Genomic DNA, 18,586 nt, shown 5'->3' with positions numbered 1-18,586 from the left:
TATTATGCTGAGGATCTGGCCAGTGGCATAACCATTATAATAATATGTGTATAGCATTTGTAGGTAGTGTAGGGGCAGCATACATTATTTGTAACATGGTGACATATACTATTAAAGTGCAACTTATGATTACAATTGAGGTTATAGGTTCAGTGTGTTGTACATGGTAATGAAGGAGACATATTTGCTTCTTTCTCTGTGAAATAAACACAGTATAATATGTAAGGCAGGAATGTTTTAAATGTTTCATTGCATAGAATTTCACATATTCATGTTATTTTTACACCCTCATAATCAGTACATTCTAAGTACTATGTTTGGAACAACATTACTGTGTGGTTTGCACATTTGCTGTTTATGTTTGCATAATCATTGGGTCATTGGGGAAGAGAATCCATACAGGATTAGAAAACTACAATATTTATGTACTTTTATGTTAGACAGTTTGAAGTGTGTTGTACTTGAGGGAATGTTTAAAGTGCACAGATATATTTGCAAGTGTATTTGTTGTAACAAGCAGTGTTGGAGTAAGAAGAATCGTGATGGTGTATTTGAATTGAAGTGTAAAGGGTATTTTTGAAGTCGTTAGATATCTGTTGGCGTATTCTTACTATTTTGTTTTTGAAAAGTAGCATTGTAATATTATGGATGTAGTTAGATACAAGTTGGTATATTCTAACTGTTGATAGTTTACAGGTTAGTGACTAAATTTAGGTTTAAGGAATATTAAGTAAGGGACATTTTGACTTTCAAAAGTACCATTGTACTATTTTTCTTTAAAGTATTTTTGAAGTTATTAGATACCTGTTGGTGTATTGAAACTGTTGTCATTTTTAAAACAGCATGCAATACTGTAGATGAAGTTAGATATCAGTTGGTTTAAGTAGCATTGTAGTATTATGGATGTAGTTAGATACCAGTTGCTGTAGTATAACTGTTGATAGCTTTACAGGTCAGACTAAATTTATGTTTAAGGCATATTAAGTAGGCATTTGTTAGATCAGTGGGTAATCTCTGTGGTAGAGCAACAGAAGTGTTGTTTCATTCAAACCAACCTCTTATTTTTGTATGTATGTTGTGATCTACAGTGGTTTTGGCACCAGTGTGGTAGATTATGCCTCCTGTTGTGAAGATGTCCTTGCCAAGAGATACGTGCCCGTGTGTGAAGCTAGTAAGCTCGTAGTTGTTTGTGTTACCATGTGTGTTGTACCTTAAACGCATCAGTATCAGATATTGGTTATTTGAGTTTATGTGCCAGATGGAAAGATTGTCTGAATTACAAAACGTGCATAATATGGCATGATTTTCATTTTGCACCAGCTGATGAATTGGTTGATTGCTATATTTGCATAGCAATTCACATCAGTTGTACTTGAAAATATAATGGACATGGTTGGAGAGTTCTGTCTCTGTGACATTTGCTGGAACTCCACTTGGTTTTTTAGAAGAAATGTTTCTCTTTTTTATCTTCTGATGGATGTGCAGTTCTGTTTGCACTAGACAGTTTTGTGGCTGAACTGCTTGACTTTGTTTGCATCAGAATTGACTAGGAATACGCTGAGTGTATGTAGACAGAGAGAACTGTTCTCTGCGTACATACATGTCTTTGAAAAGAAGGAATTGTGCTGTTGAGCGCTGTATTCTTTTAATTTCTGAAATGTTTTCAAAGTGGATGGCGACAAGTCTGGAAGCCATCAACTATACTAATTGCTCCATTGACTAATCCTTGTTCTTCGTCAAGGTTACGTTTAAGAATTACTCTGCAGTTTAGACACAAAGTCAATATTTTCCTCAAACCTTCTGTGTTGGACATAGATTTTTCTAAGCTATTTAGTCATGCTGTTGCTTGTTGACACATAGGGAGTGTCATGCCATGTACTTCCAGTTTATCTGTTGAGTTAATATGCAGTATTGGTAGCCTTTCTTTTTAGAAATTGTCTCATTGAATTGACTACAGCTTGCTAGGGTTGGCATTAAAGACATGCATTTTACATTTTGTTGAGTTAATCGTTCCATGACATCAGGAGCATGTGTGATAAGCCCATGTATCTCAAGGATTACTCTACTATTTAAGATTGATTTTGCATCTTGAGTAAGCAGACCAGTTCTAATGCTTTTAAAAATATTAGAATGGGTGTGGTCTGCAGACTAATTCATTTTTTGGGTTAGTTCTTTGTACTGAAAATGTTTCCAGAGATTTACATTTCCTATGCTACCGAGTGTGTTGCGGTATTGTTTATGCCATAATGTTTTGAAAATAGGTTCACCTTTTACTGGTGTTAACTGTTGGAGGTCTCCAAAAACAAGAACGTGGTTTCCTGCAAACTGTTGTTCGTAGTCTGTTTTTAGGATTTCTTGTTTCATAATTCTGCATACTTCAATAACAGCTTCTGCTGATAATTTATAGTATTCCAATTTGGTTTGGTTTTCTACTAGAAGGAACAGTAGTTGGTGTAAAGTTACACCTCCTATGCTGTAGGCAGCTAAGCCTGTGGGGGCTGTTACAACAGCAGAAAAGTTGGTGTTTGTGAAGTTTAGTACAAATTTGCTGATGATTTTAATTAAGAATGTTTTTCCAGAACCAACTTCACCACTTACATAGAGGAGCAAAGGTTAATAATATTTACAGCTACACGTTTTAGTTTCATGTTTAAAACCATGTTCAATTTCTTCAGTGACTTGTAGATAAATGTTGAGTTGCTCATTATTCACTTTTGATGTCAGCACTGACAAGTTTTTCTGATTGTTTATATTAATACATGGTATGTTCTACTTCAATCATGGCTATTTCTGCTTCATTTGGAATGAGTGGCTCAAGAAGTGGTTCTTGGCTTGTTATAAGGCAAGGTTGACTGCCTTCAGGGGTGTCTTTATCCAGTTGAGCTTCAATGTCTTCCTCAAGTTGGTGTTCATTGTCCAACATTTCCTTGTATTATTTGAAATTGACATGTGTTATACGTCTTTCATTTGCATTGAATGGAGTTTTAAATGAGTCATGGTTGCCTAATAATTCTTCTTCTTTACTCCATGGTTTAAAAAGCTCTAGTAGGGCCATGTAATAAAGTTTCCTGTGTTGTGGAGTTTTAAATGATAATGTTATCTGATTAATTACACTGGGTTTGTTAAGTTTGACTATGCTTCCTTCATAAATTGAGGCTACATATTTGCCAGTTGTCTCATCTGGTCTGACATTATTTTTTATAGGAGTAGTGTTGGGCTATGTGGTAAAGGCAGTACTTCTGTTTAGATAGTATGTGTCCAGTAAAATGTTTTTTAAAATGTCCTGGCTGTTGGGATAATTTGTGGCATTTGTTTCTATCTCTTTGAGTACTTTTTTTCTGGATGAAGCTTGACCAAGGTTTAGCCAGACAATGTTTTCAGATGTGTCACATTAGGCTGTATCTGTTAAACATTCTGCTGCTTCGGAGCACCCGGGAGAGCATTTTTTTTCTGAAGCGGTACCATTTTTGTAAAAGTGTTTTTTCAGATGATATGTCATCCAAGAGGTCGTTTAGCTCTGTTTTCTCAGCTTAGGTGAGATGAGGTTGTGACATATCTTGCAACAGCAGTGGAACTGTCTGCAATGAAAAGTTGGTCATTTCTCGGCTTAACTTTCATTCTAATTCTGGTGGCTGTCTCCATGACCACCAGTCTGGCTTCAGAGCTGCCAGAAGCACGGAAACTGCTATCCTGAACATCTCCGGAATCTGCTCTCCAACCTTGACTCTAACATTCACTCTGTCCTCATCCTCCTCGATCTCTCTTCTGCCTTAGACGCGATCAACCATACCATCCTGCTCAATCATCTCTGTGATAGCCTAGGTATCACTGATCAGGCTCTGGCCTGGCTGACCTCTTTCCTCTCTGATCATACCTCCCAGGTCCAACTTGGGTCCTTCCTCTCAACTATTTTCCTCTCTACCTGTAGTGTTCCCTAGAGGTCTAACCTCTCGTCCTGGCTTTTCAACCAATACCTGGCAACTCTTGCCTCCGCATTGCCATTTTCTGCTCAAATTTCCAGTGCTACGCTGACGACACTCATTTTCAGGCAGCCCTCGGCCACCTCCTCGCCCTCCCTCATATCTGATTACCTAAATGCCATTCAAGATTGGTGTGTCGCCAATGATCTTTCTCTTAATGCCAGCAAGACGGAGATCCTCCTCATCGGCACACCTTCACCACCCTTTCTCTTCACTCTCTGGCCGTTCTTCCCTCAGCCCTCCTCCTACCCCCACCTGCGAGGCTAAGAACCTTGTGGTCATCTTTGACCCCACACTTTTTTCTCCACCCACATCTCTGATGTTTCTAAAAAGTCAAACTTCCTACTGCACCTCCTCAGAGGTACTCTGCCTTTCCTCTACTTTCCCCAGAAGCTAATGGTCTCTCAAGCTCTATTGTAACAGCCTCTTTCTAAATCTACCTGCCTCTACTCTCCACCCTCTGCAACTAATCCAGAACAGGACTGCAAGACTTGTCCTTGGTCTCAAGCCCTGGGATCAGTGTCGGATTGGCCCCTCTGCCTTTTGGCCCATGGCCAGTCTGAAATCGTCCCTGGGGAGTGGGGGCTGGTTTCTGGCCATGCCTGGGTCAGTTTGAAAAATAAATATTGAAAAAATAAATTTTTTGTTTTTCAATATTTTGTTTTTCAAAAAGCCTTTCATCCTTCTCAGGTCGATAAATGAGTACTAACACAAGTTGGGTGATATTGTATGCATATTTGTTCTGTAAAAAGAGCTTAAGCGTAAGTGCTATAAAATAACACTATCATTTGGCCTTGGACATCTGCTTGGATTCACAGTAATTTAGTGTACTTAGGAACAATGCTATTCGATGCCACTTCCTGTTTTGTAAAGGGGTTAAAGGTTGTGTTTCATCGCTTCATGGGATGTCACTTTTGGGTGGGGTCAAATGACATCACTTCCTGTGATGTTAGCAGAAGTCAAGGGTCATGAGGCGAGGGGTGGGCCACTTTTTCTTGGGTGACCGGGCCGATTTCTTGTCCCAGTGTGACCCTGCCTGGGATCATGTCTCTCCAGCTCTGAAATCCCTCCATTGGCTCCCAGTGGATGCAAGGAATACATTCAAAACACTCTGCATTGTCCACAAGGCTTTCTGGGGCCTGGGTCCAAAATACCTTCAGCTATCCCTCTGCAAATACCTCCCCTCTCGAGCTCTTCGCTCCTCTACTTCGAACTCCATCAGGGTCTGGCGTTATTCAAAGAAACGGGCTGGGGGTAGATCTCTGTCTTCGGCTGCTGCCTCCCTCTGGAACAGCCTCCTTGCCACTCTAAAACTTGAGGAGAACAATCTCTGGTTCCGGAAGCACCTCAAGACCTTCTTCTTTTCTTCTGCCTTCGCTCCCCCTCTCCCCTGCTGATCTGTTCTCTCTTGGCACCATGCACCTTGCCACCCTCTGTCCTAGGGGCCCAGGTTCCTGCTCACCTTGCCACCCTCCCACACTGCCTCCGGGCCACCCCTTGCACTGGGTTCTGTATCTGTACCCATACAACCCCCCCATTTTTCTTCCTGCATTTCTTCAGACCTACCCTGTCTGCTGCCTTAAACCTAGCACTTGCCAATTGCTGGCTGCACTACCACTGTTTGTTGTCTTTATTATTTATTTATTATTATTTATCTGTTTCTCCTTTGCTTTGCACTTTCCACTTGTCCCCCATTCCATGCACTTTTCCCCTCCCCCTCTCCCATGCACTGTGCGTTCTCAATGTCACTGGGCCTAGTAAGTTTGTTGTTTTGTTCTCCCCTGTTCCCCTCCATTGCATTGTCGCACTCTGGAACACTTGTGTACGAGTGCGATATAAATAAAATAGCAATAGCAATATCAATATAGTTTGTCTATATTTGCATTCCACAATAGGGCAATGATAGCATTATAATAATTGATATACTTGGATGTTTCGTTCCTTTTAATGTTGTATGTGTTTTTAGGTGATTTGCATTTTACACTGTGTCTAACAGAGGACTTTGAGCTATTTACTTGCCCTTTTGCACAAACTGGTCTAGGGAAGCCAAAGCGACATTTGGTATAGTATTTTCCTTTTTTTATATCTCCTTCAGCAGTATTTGCCAAACTTATGTTTTGGAAGCATCAGATTTTTCTTAAGGGATGTTGCAGGTGATGTATTTTTCTATACACTGTAAAACGGTGGCATCATTGTCATCATTGTCATGGCCAAATTTCAGAGCATCTTTTGTCCACAAAAATATGTGGATGTGTGGTGCTCGTCTAGATTGATATTCTTATCTCCAAAAGTAGTGTTCTACTTCTCCGAGTGGAGCAGTTCTTTTATTGCAGATGAAGTGCAGCAAAGCAATAACACGATGGTGAAAGTACCTTGACACATTGAAAGGGTGAAGAGAACAGAGTTCTCCTGTTGTTTTTAAATCTATTCCTTCTTTATTTTAGTTTGCTATGAAGCCATCCCATGCATATTATGCACAATTTCATGTATCAAACCATGTGGGTGGGCCTAGGTGGGCCTAGGTTCCTTAGCATATAACGTGCATCAGCGTGACATCGAACCAGTATTATTTTGTACCACGCATGTTTGCCAAGAGATTTGTGATACTTGACTACAAACTTCATCTTTGTCTTTTATCTTTTGAATCAGTTGGGGAGCGGATATGTTTAAACAATTGGAACCTGTTTTTAATGTGTGTGAAACTCCACAACATGGAGTTGCTAGTTCACTTTCAAACAGGAGGTGGAAAATGAATTCTATGTTTTGTCTGAATCTGGGGTCTTTCGAATATATTAATAAAGAGCGATATACTTATGCACTAATTTGTGTGGGTCTTTCATCATATCTTCCTCCTTTTCTTGTAGGAAAGAGTACAGGAAAAGAACGTGCTTCGACACTTTTCTCTGATATGCTCATTCGATATCCTTTGGCTTGACACATGGGACATATTTCTAATGCATCATCTTTGGTGTCTTTGGAGTGCATTCGGTGAATTGTATACTGGTCCAAAATGGTGGCTACCATAATAGGATCTACATGTTCAAATTAGCCAGTTGGTGGTGAATCCTCAATTAATTGGGTGTTTGCTGTTAAGTTCTCCTCTATGTTTATATATTTGGAGTATTCATTGTTTTCTTTAAGGTTTTGTAGGGCTTGTCTAACCATGTTTAAGTTGACTAGTTGTTGCCACATTTATTTGTCTTGTGTTGGTAGACCGTTAACTAGGATAATCAAAGATTAATCTATTGGCCATTGTATTCACAGAGTTTGAATATTTTCTTTAAGATCTAATGGCAAATATACTACTTTGCCACAAATGCCTTTCAATGGGGGTCATTATAAGGTGGGCGGTAAGGGATACTGGGCACCGGTAAGGAGACCGGTGCGGTAATACCTTACCGCCCTACTACAAGGTCCCTTAGCGGGTCCCTCCTTTAACACCTGGTCTGACCTGGCATTGTGGACGGGACCGTTAAGGGACCAGGGCGCATATAACGGGCTTGATATACGCGAGCCTGTTATTTGTGCCCTACCCATTCCCATTGAGCCCTATGGGGGCTCAAATGGGAATGGGGAATGGCATTTTCAACAGAGACTTACCTCTCCCGCAAAGGTCGGACTACACCGGTAAGTCCCCATTGAACTAGACCGGTGCCGGACTTGTTATTGGTGGCAGTCATGGTACAAATAGCACCCTGACTACCACCAACTTTGAATGAGGCCCAGTAACTCAAAATGAGGCAACTTGGCTGTTTTGGGTTGAAGACGTATTATAGCTTGACATGGGTGTACTGTCTGGATTATGATGTTCTCATACAAGTTAAGTTGTTGGAGAGTCTTGGGAAGTGGGAATATTTCTAAGTTATTAGTGACAGCATGTGATGGCATTTGTTTATTGTCAAGCTTGGTATTGCAGTACATGCAAACTGTTTAGGGGTCAGCTATTTTGTAATTATTTTCTGTTATTAAATATAAAGCTAATTGGAACCATTGGGATTCCACATTCCCCTCTATTTTGTAGGCCACATCTACTATTTGTGTGCTTTTTTTATAAAACGTTCTGCGACAACAGATACATACTTGGTATTTTATTTCAGCAGATGTGTTTTGTATGTGTGTGTTAGGAGGTTGGTGTTCGTAAGGTTTTCACTCATGGTTTCTAAAGTTACCAGATTTTCTAAGTGATCTTCACTTCCAAAATATTTACTTTGGATGTGCTGTGTTTGTTGAAGGAGTTCTTTGGCTGTACATTGTTTAAATTTTGCAGTTGTAAAGCAGGACTTTTAGCACAGTATAGTCTGTGCAAAAGATTCCGTATAGTGGAATGCTGTGTTGCTAACATTTTGATGTGGAGGAAGGTACATTTGCAAGCAGTTCCTGAAATGCAGGCTAATGAATGTCCTCGCAGTATACTCTAGTTGTGCACTGCACAGGAGTCCATGGTTTATAAAGTTTTTATTCTACTTTTTTTCTTTTAGTTTCACATACTGATTGAGGAATTGTTGTAAATATTTGAATGATTGTTGGCGTATGTTGCACATTGAGCTGCATGCCCATTTGTACACGGATAGATTGTTTGGGCGAAAGGAACAGTTGGTTGAAAGTTTGTTGGGGACATTTTCTCTATAAGTGCCATAATGGTGTCTCCTACCATTTCATACCTTCGGTCATTACTGTTTATGGCAATTTCTTTTCTTGTTTATAAGCCTCTTCATTCAAATATGGTCCTGTGCTGCTTGTGTGAATCCATTCACCCACACAGAAGTTTGAAAAAGTATATATATTGACATTGCAGATGTTCAGAAGTACTTTTTGTAATTTACTAATTCATTTAGTTAATGGTTTCATGTTGTTTAAAACAACTTTCTTTTTTTTATCAGAAATGCACTGTCAACAGAGGGCGCTAGAGAGCCATCCAAGATGGCTGCCTCCTAGAGAGCTCCGTGTGGCTCTCCATTAATCCTGCGACATCCTTCCCTCTGCGGTGTTCATTTCTCCCGCAAACACAGACTGGAGCCTTCAGGAGACACCGAACAACATTTTAAGCCCGATATTGTCTTTGGCGGGGAAGCGGCGGCCGAGTCCCGGCCAGGCAGCAGGCCTGCGGTTCGTGCCGGCGGTGAGCCTGGGACGGAGGAAGGAACGAGAAAGAGGCGCAAAGGCTCCCCTTCGAAGCTCGAGCGGCGGCGCTGATGTGTCACCCGACACCCAGAACCTACAGAGATCCGTGGAGTTGAAGAGCTGGGCCGCGTCAAGCAGCGGGTAGACGTGCGCGCCGGTGGCGCCAAGAGACACACAGTCTCCGTCCCTGCAACGGCCCAGCCGACGCCCAAGAAGCAGGACGACAAGCGGTGGTGCTCTCGCCGAGCACCCAGGTAGGAGCTCCCCCCAGCGTGCGCAAGCTACCTTCCCGATCCCCGTCAAATCCCTCGGTGAATGAAGGAGGCATAGCAGGGTACGCCTCGCCAGCAACCGTCTCCAACGCCCAACCGGCTGCGTCCCTCCAATACGAAGAGCGCGCTTGACCGGCTCCGAACAACCGGGGATATCTCCACCATCACCCGCGGCCACAGCGAAAGCCACAGCGAACAGCCCATTTGGCCAGGGCCAATACAATCAAATCCCAAGGCCGCCGATTTGCAGAGCCCAGTTCAGAGACCCTCTGCGCCCCATAGCATATAGCATAATTCGGCAAGCAGAGGAGACCCAGACTGACAAGATCACCATTAGGAGGTTGGCTACGATACAGGGCCTAACGTGCCACGACTCCTTACACTGCAGCTCGATAAACACTCGACGGCTCACGCCCAGAATATCGGCAGCCAGAGGAACACAGCGATCCCGTCTGAAAACCTCAAAAGTCGCCTCCCCCCACGAGAACAGCACTAACCAAAGTAACTCTGGTGGTCCCAACCCCCGAGCCAACCACAGACCCAAGGATCACTGCCGTAAAGAGAAAGGACGGCTTGTGCAGGCCCTACAGAATCAGGGGGGAAAAACCACCTCACAAGGAATTCACTCCAAACCACCCCCAAATAGCAGCCCAGCGCAGACCCGGCAGCTGCCCCAGCGCAACACCACAACGAAACCAATAGACGCCACTCAAATACCAGTGTTTGGCCCACAGTTACCAGTCGGCCCCATTGTTGAGTGCCCAGAAGCAGAAGAAAGTTTAATATGGGGAAATTAGACAAATCCCAAAAGAAACTGAACTTTGAGTCTGGCTCCACCAGCAAACCGCACTCCGAGGCGAGCGGAGTAGTGTCACCAACACCCACTACGTCCCCGCCAGAAGAACAACTACCATGTTTCGATATCAGAGAAATCCTGATGGACCTCAAAGCGGGAATCGGCGACTTGGGCAGTAAACTCGACAACCTATCATCGAAAGTAGACCTGCTCCAACATCGCCTCGACAAGCACGCCGACAGGCTAGACACGGTGGAGCAACGAGTATCCGACCTGGATGACGGCGCAACAGGCCTTGCCACACGAGTCACCGCCCTCGAGTCCCAGATGAAGTCTGTCAATGCCAAGAATGAAGACTTAGAAGGACGCTCACGAAGGAATAATATCAGAATCATCGGATTCAGAGAACAACAACTCCAAACGAAAATGGAGGACCATGTCGAACAGATTTGCATAGACCTTTTCGGGAAAGAGATCCTCTCCAAATTGTTCGTAGTCGAACGAGCCCACAGAATTCCGAGCGCCAAACCAATCCCAGGCGCAAGTCCACGGCCGATTATTGCAAAACTATTAAATTATAAAGATAGAGATGCGATACTCAAGGCTGCCAGAGAAAAAGGGAAAATTCAATATGACGGAGACCCAATTCAATTTTTCCCAGATTTCTCCCCTACCGTTCAAACACTGAGGCGCTCCTTCACGACAGTTAAGAGAAGGCTGCAAGACAATCAAATACAATACTCAATGCTCTTCCCAGCAAAGCTTCGCATTCAACATGATGGGAAAGCACTCTTCTTCCACACGCCTGAGGAAGCCAGCGACTACCTGGATCACGCCGGCTACAGATCCGCCGCTAATAACTCCAGACCGCAGCGTGAACACCAAAGACGCAGAGAACCGCCATAACGTTCAACCCAGACACCCAAGGAAACAGAATCCATATCCTAGGTAACAAGACATAAACCTAATACCGCAGAGACTAACTCCTAGTGTAAAGGAGAGCCACCCTTCCCTCTCGGGAGGCACAAGTGCCCCAAGCACAGCAACCTGTTCAGTTTAGTTATGAAAAGGGAACCTTGCGGGTCAGTTGGGGGTTACCCGCGTGTGGGAGGGAAGTCACAGTTACCATACCACCTCCAGTTGAGGTGTACATCCTCACCCCAGTTTAGCCGTAGGAAACGGCCAAGTTTTGCGCCACCAGTTCCACGCCATCCTCCGACCCTGAGCCCCCTCCGCTCACCACCACCTCTATCTCACCGTCCATCCATTGAACCTCCAAGCAGGACCAAAAGGAACAAAAAACGAATCAAAATGGTCCCCGATCAGTTCTATTCAAAATCATAACCTGGAATATAAGAGGAGGCAACATCCCATCCAAAACCAGAAAAATCCTCCAGTACCTTAGAAGACATGAAGTCGACGTTGCCATGCTTCAAGAAACTCACTTACTCCCGGAGAAGGATCACCAGTGGGCCAAGAGCTGGGGGTGCCATAGATATTTTTCATCGTACTCATCTTACTCCAGAGGAGTCGCGATCTTAATACACAAAAGGATCAGCTTTCGGCTTGTCCACACCACAAAAGACGCCGAAGGGAGAACTCTTCTGGTGAGTGGCATTATAGCAGGTCAGAGAATCACCTTTGTTAACTCCTACGCACCGAACATAGACGGCCCCGACAACTTCGGCTGGGTACTTTCCCGTCTACCATCTCATGAACCAGCGACTATAATCTGGGGCGGAGATATGAATACAGTGATGGATCCGGTGAGAGACAGATCTAGAGCAACCCCGCAATCTCCATCCAAAGCCAGCCTCCAAATAAAAGAAATCTGCAAAGCATTCAATCTGAAAGACGCATGGAGAACGTCTAAAGGGGAGCTGCGCGAATATACTTTCCACTCTGCCGTACACAACTCGAGTTCCAGGATCGACTATCTGTTCATCTCTGTGAACGGCCCATGGACAGGCGACCCATGTGATATCCATCCAAGAACTCTCTCAGACCACTCCCCGGTGACTCTCGTACTAAACCCAGCATGCCCCAACCCCCCTCTACAGCGGTGGCGCTTCAAAACCGGCTCGATGCGAGACGAGGTGTTCGCTGCCGAACTAAGAGAAGAGATTGCGGTGTTCCTCGAAGTCAACACAGGTTCCGTAGCCTCACCCAGCACACTGTGGGAAACTCTAAAGTGTTTCGTCAGAGGGGTCTGCCACGCTAAAGAAAATGGCATATTGAAACTTATACGACGGGAGCTGACAATTTGTGAAGGGAAACTAAAACAACTCGAACTTCAGCGCGTGAGCGCAACCAACCCGAACATACCAGTCGCTCTGAGAGAAGAGCTACAAAAATTCAATAGCGCAGCAGATCGAGAAGTGAAATTTCTAAACCGCAACAGCCTAATCAGACAATACGGCGAGGGTCAAAGACCGGGCGCCCTCCTGGCAAATCTGGTCAAGGCACACAATAAACTAGCGCCAATTGAAAGGATTCAGACCAGGCAGGGACACTTCGTCCACACTGATGAAGACATAGCAGAGGAATTCAGGCTTTTCTATCAAGACCTATACAGCAACAGCCACAACAACGACCCACAAGTCTCGTTGGAATACCTCGAAGACGCAGAGTTATACTGGGTCGAGCACTCCCTGCGGGAACCACTGAACGACCTAATCACACAAGAGGAGATCACAGAAGCCATCAAATCCCTCCCTAGCTCAAAAGCTCCTGGCCCAGATGGCCTAACAGGAGAGTTTTACAAAGCCTTCGCCACCACCCTCGCCCCCCTCCTGGCGACAGTATATGCCGAAGCACTAGAAAAGGAGACTCTCCCCCATTCCTCCCGTGAGGCCAACGTCATCCTCCTGCATAAACCAGGCAAGCCACCAGAGGATTGTGCGTCGTACAGGCCCATCTCCCTCCTCAACCTCGACAACAAAATACTCGCAAAAGTGCTTGCCAACAGGCTACTACCATTGATGCCCACCCTCGTCCTAGCAGACCAGGCAGGCTTCATTCCTGGCCGCAACACGACCTTCGGCATCAGGAGGCTGTTCAGCGTCATTGAAGCACTAGATCCCTCAACTCAAGCAATAGCGGTCCTCCTCGACGCTGAAAAGGCATTCGACTCGGTGGAATGGCCATTTATGTTCGCTGTACTCACCAGAATGGGTCTGGGAGCCCGCTTTGTCAAACTAGTTTCGTTATTATACAACGAGCCACGCTCCAACATCATTATAGGCACGGCAAAATCGGCTCCAGTGATACTCCAGCGAGGCACCAGACAAGGCTGTCCACTTTCAGCATTGATCTTCGCCCTGGTGATGGAACCGCTGGCCTCCATCCTAAGAGAACATCGACAACAAAGAGGTCTTGTTATCGGACCACACAAGCTCATAATATCCCTCTACGCAGACGACGTGGTCCTATTCGTCCGCAATCCCGAAGAGAACCTGAACCCTGTCATGAGGGAAGTAATCAAATTTGGAACAGCCTCTGGCCTGAAAATCAATCAGTCAAAGTCCATCATCTTCCCGCTGACTCCAGCCACCAAACCCTTTGTAGATGACTTCCAATTCACTTGGAAAACGTCCAATGTCCGCTACCTGGGAATCCAAATGTCCTTGAACTATCACGAGGTGTTCCGTGACAATTACGAAGAGGTGACCAAGTCCCTCCAGGAAAAAGTGACAAGATGGAAGACCCTTCCACTAACGCTCTGGGGAAGGGTCTCCCTAGTTAAGATGGTGATCCTACCAAAATTACTCTACCTGTTTTCCAATATTCCAATATTCCTTCCTCAAACTTATCTGAAGAGACTGAAGAGCATGGTCCTTGAACTTCTATGGGCAAATAAACCGGCCAGAGTGGCATATGCAACGCTAACACTTCCGGTGACAAGTGGTGGCCTTGCCCTCCCGGACCTGGAAAAGTACTTCTGGGCAGCGCAAGCACAATTTCTCAGTCACTGGTACGCCTCCCACACAATCAGACCCCACGTTCAGGTGGAACGGGCGCTGGCAACACCGAATCTGTTAACCGCAGTAATCTTCAGTCAAATTCCCATTCCCAACTCCACCATGAACGTAATGCTCTCAACTTACAGAGTGTGGCTGCGACTGGCCCAAAGGCAAGGGGTAAAAACGAGATACTCCCCACTGTTACCAGTTAAATTCATTCCAGGAGTTCCACTCACATCTGAAAAAGTGTTTCATCAGTGGGCCGAAAAGTTGAAAATTGAGACTCTGGGGGATCTCTTCACAGAAGACGGCTTTATAACTCCGCAACAAGCTAAAGCGAAAGGAGGCACCACCGCACTCGATGTATTCCTCTACTTCAGGACCCGTTACACATTTCAAGCGATCCTACCAGATTTCCCAAGACAGCCACGGACCTGGCAATTACTTCACAACGCCATTCAAGCGCAGGGTGAAGGCAAGCTAGTGTCACAAATCTACAAAGCTATTACTACCGATACATCACCTAAACTCGGCCAAGCAAAGACCAGATGGGAAAGAGCCCTGCACAGTACAATATCAGCGGAAGACTGGACTTTCATCTTGAAGCAGACTCAAAAAATCGCCCTCAACACACGCTTTAAACTAATCCACTTCAACTTCCTACACCAGACCTACTATACACCTGCGAAAGCGAACAAACATCACCCTGAAACAGCTGCGAAATGTGAGAGATGTGGGGAACATTCGGCAGACTTCGTCCATTTGGCATGGGACTGCCCCGAAATAACACCATTCTGGAATCAAGTCTTGGAGACAACAGCAGCAATAGTGGGAGAGGCGATACAGCCGAGCCAGACTGCGGCATTGCTGGGTATGACGAGGCTGCTCGCTGCCCCGACAAGGAAACTGACAGGTCTTCTGTTGACACTGGCCCGAAGGAGAGTGGCCATGTCCTGGGGCCGAGGCCCCCCTCCATCGTTCAGCGCCTGGCGCAAAGATATCCTTTACTGCCAGGATGTGGAAACAGACTTTGTCAAGCTACTTCCCCTACATGCCCGACCTCCAGACATCTGGGGACCGTTGATAACATTCTTGCTAAGAGAATCGGAGGAGGTCTTTACCAGCCAACCAGTTGCCTCAGACACAAGAGAAGGGTCTCAGTGAAGGCACAGGACTAGCAGCACTATTTCCATGCTACATCGACCTGGAAACAAGATAGCACGAACAGTAGAATCATGGGCCGAGCGAGGGGGTGGGGAGGGGAGCGGTGGGAGGAGGACAGGTGTGTGGGACATGGCGCAGAGTTAAGTCCACCCTAATGTGGGTGTGTATTTGTTATTATGTCGTTACAGGACTACACAAAAACCAAAAATAAAGGTTTTAAAAAAAAAAAAGAAATGCACTGTCAATTAGAGCTTCGAGGATTAGTCTTCTGCAGTAATTTGTAAGGGTAGAGCGTGACTTTTCAGCTGTTTTCATAAGAATGTGAAGTACTCTACCGTGGAATATTTTTTGTAAAATTATTTTTTTGGAATGCTTTACTGGGGCTATGTTAACATTGTTAGATATAGGTTTAGGTTTATTTGTAGGTGTGCTTTTGTTTATACATGTTTGTTAGTTTTAGTATTTGGAAGAGGGGCTTTACTTTTGTGTGGTTGCTGGTTTATTTTTGTTTAGTTTTGTTATTAGCAGTTTGGTGTGAATATTTTCTGTACATTGTTTTAGAGGTGAATGACTATATGGCTTGTATGTATTCTTATCTGCTCTATTTTTTCTTTTTAGTAGGCATTCTATCCTGTCTGTGGGAAAAACAAAAGTGTGGGATTGAAAGCTGTGGATATGTGGATGTATTATGAACGGGTGTGTAAATGCGACGGTAGAGATGAATACAGGGCTGTGTGATTGTGTAATTGGATGATAGTTATTGGTGGGAAGGTTGTAAGAGTTACTGTGTGTGTAGAGGTGCGAAGTGCTTGTGGTAGTGAGTAAGCAAGTGGTGGTCTGAATGAATACATAGGGACATTATGATGTTTTGAGGTGAGTATTGGGTGTTATAATGATGTTGTTTAGATGAGAATGGAAAGAGTGTGCATACTGAACCATAATGAGTAAGAGTGAAATAAATGTTGATGACTTGAAAGAAATACTGTAGGCTAATATATAGCAAAAGTGCATCGGTACCCTAATAACAAGATTAATAGTATAGTAATGTACTTACTTTGTAGGCTGTGAAGAGTAATCTTCGGGTTGCTGTTTTTGGTAATTTTCTTTTTTCCTGTAATTATAAAAGAAAGGTAGTGGGTATATATGGTAATGGGGAATTACTTTAAGTAAGAGAGGTTGTTAATTATGAATGTAGGAGGAGTTGTTGGGAAATAGAGTAAATAAAGTTGTGTTTTGGCAAGTCTAGTAAAGTTTGTGAACTGTGTTGTTAGAACAACTGAAGTATGAGTAGTGCTGTTTGGGAGATTAGAAGCACAGGGGAACAATGGGTGTAAGGAACAGGTTTATGTGTAGGTTACTTTAATGCTGCTGAGTTTAATGAAATAAGTGCTGTGTTTGTGGTGCAAAGTATTTGTCATCTGTTGCAATATAATTAACTAATAAGGAAACTGTGGCCTAGTGATAATGTATTTTTGCAGCAGTGTTTGGTGGCTTATAGTACAGGTTGCAAAAGAAGAGTACATTATATGAAATGTTAAGTGTTGTATATAGACATGTGGACAGTCTATGTATATGTGTAAGCAGGATGGAAATGGTGGCAGTGCAAGGGTTGTAATGAGCGAGATTGGAAAGTGTGATATTAATATGAAATAAAAAATGGAAAATGATGACCGTGTAAAGATTTTTTTAGCAGCATTTTTATGAAAGATAAAAAATGCCTACGAGCATTTATAGCAGCACTGTGTGTAACTGTTTTGTAAAATAAAATAAAAGTGGAGGTTAAAGATTTGTAGAACGTGTTTAAGGGGTACTTGGTGTGGAGGTTTAATTTGCTGGCATTGGATGCATACTTGCAAACATGATCCGTTGCAATATGTAGGTGCTTATCAAGTCTTGTTTTTTGCTTTGCATTCTGGGAGTTGTAGTTGCAGTTTTTTTTATTAGAAATGTTGGACTATCAGTCCTAGAATGCAGAGAACAAAGTAGGACTGGGTAGGCACCTGTAGATTGCAACAGGTTATGTTAGCAAGTATTCATGTATCATCAAATATGCACACACTAAGTGGCACTTAAAAATGTTGTGAAAATGTTTTGGATCTGCTTTGTGTTTCTTTTCTGGAGAAGTTATACACAGTGCTGTTTGACAGGCATATATGCATTTTAGAATTTTAATTGAAAGGTCCTAAAAAGATTTTTTTTTAAAAGCATTTTCCATTCCATATACATGTTATACTTTGGAGTCATCTAGTGTAGTCCTCTGTTTTTTGTGTTTGTTTACATTGTGAGATTTGAAGTTTAAGATGTGTAAAGGCAAAGTGGTATTACAAGCCACTGAGTGAAGAGAACAAATACATGATTTATAACGAACTATAGATTGGAGTGGGTTTTTTAGAAACATATAGCAGAAAGTGTTGCTATAAATGCACATATGCATTTTGTAAGTTTTATGGAAATGCTTTTAAAAGGAAAGATATTTACATGTGCATTGTATGTAAGTGTGCTGAACAATACATGACATTTATAAGAGTTTTTGCAAAAGAGAATATGTTGATTATTGCGAAGCTTATTACATGGTAAGTAGACACAACCCTGCATATATATATATATATATATATGTATATATATATATATATATATATATATATATATATATATATATATATATATATATTACATGGCCGCGGTAGCAGCCATGTAGTTATGGTTAAGTTGGTGTTTCCATAGGAAGAGCACTTTTTGGGTGGCTTATAACTTCGCTCCCCCTGGACGAATCCTCACCAAACTTTGCAAAAAAAGTATATGGCCCACTCTGAATTTTTTTGTGCAAAGTTTGGTGAGGATTCATTCAGGGGGAGGGGGGAAAGTTATAGGGGGGGTCCCAAATTTTTTTTTTTCCCATAGACTGAATGGGAAAAAATTTGCGCACGGCTACAGCCTGAACCGCTGGACGGATTTACACCAAATTTGCGGCAGGAGCGGCGGCCTTGTCCCGAAAGCGTACTTTTGCAAATTTTGTGTAAATCCGTCCAGTAGTTTTTTAAAAAATGACCAAAATGTAATGTAAAAATTAGTGATATCTGTGTTCGCTTCGCGGACGGACTTCCCTGTTCGCTCCGCGGACAGCACCCCGATTGGCCCAGCGGCTTGCGTCTTGTCCGCGGACATGCGACGTGTTCGCTGATTGGGCGGCGCGGTGCGAGATGCGCGTCAGATTTTCTGTCGCGCCCGCCATCTTGCATTTGCGGACGTCCGCGGACGGCGCAGTGAAAGTTTGTTCAAAATGTGTATTTA

Source organism: Ambystoma mexicanum, chromosome 8 (genome assembly GCF_040938575.1).
Source record: "Ambystoma mexicanum isolate Mex_15411 chromosome 8, UKY_AmexF1_1, whole genome shotgun sequence".
NCBI classification, from domain to species: domain Eukaryota; kingdom Metazoa; phylum Chordata; class Amphibia; order Caudata; family Ambystomatidae; genus Ambystoma; species Ambystoma mexicanum.
This window is presented reverse-complemented; position numbering follows the sequence as displayed.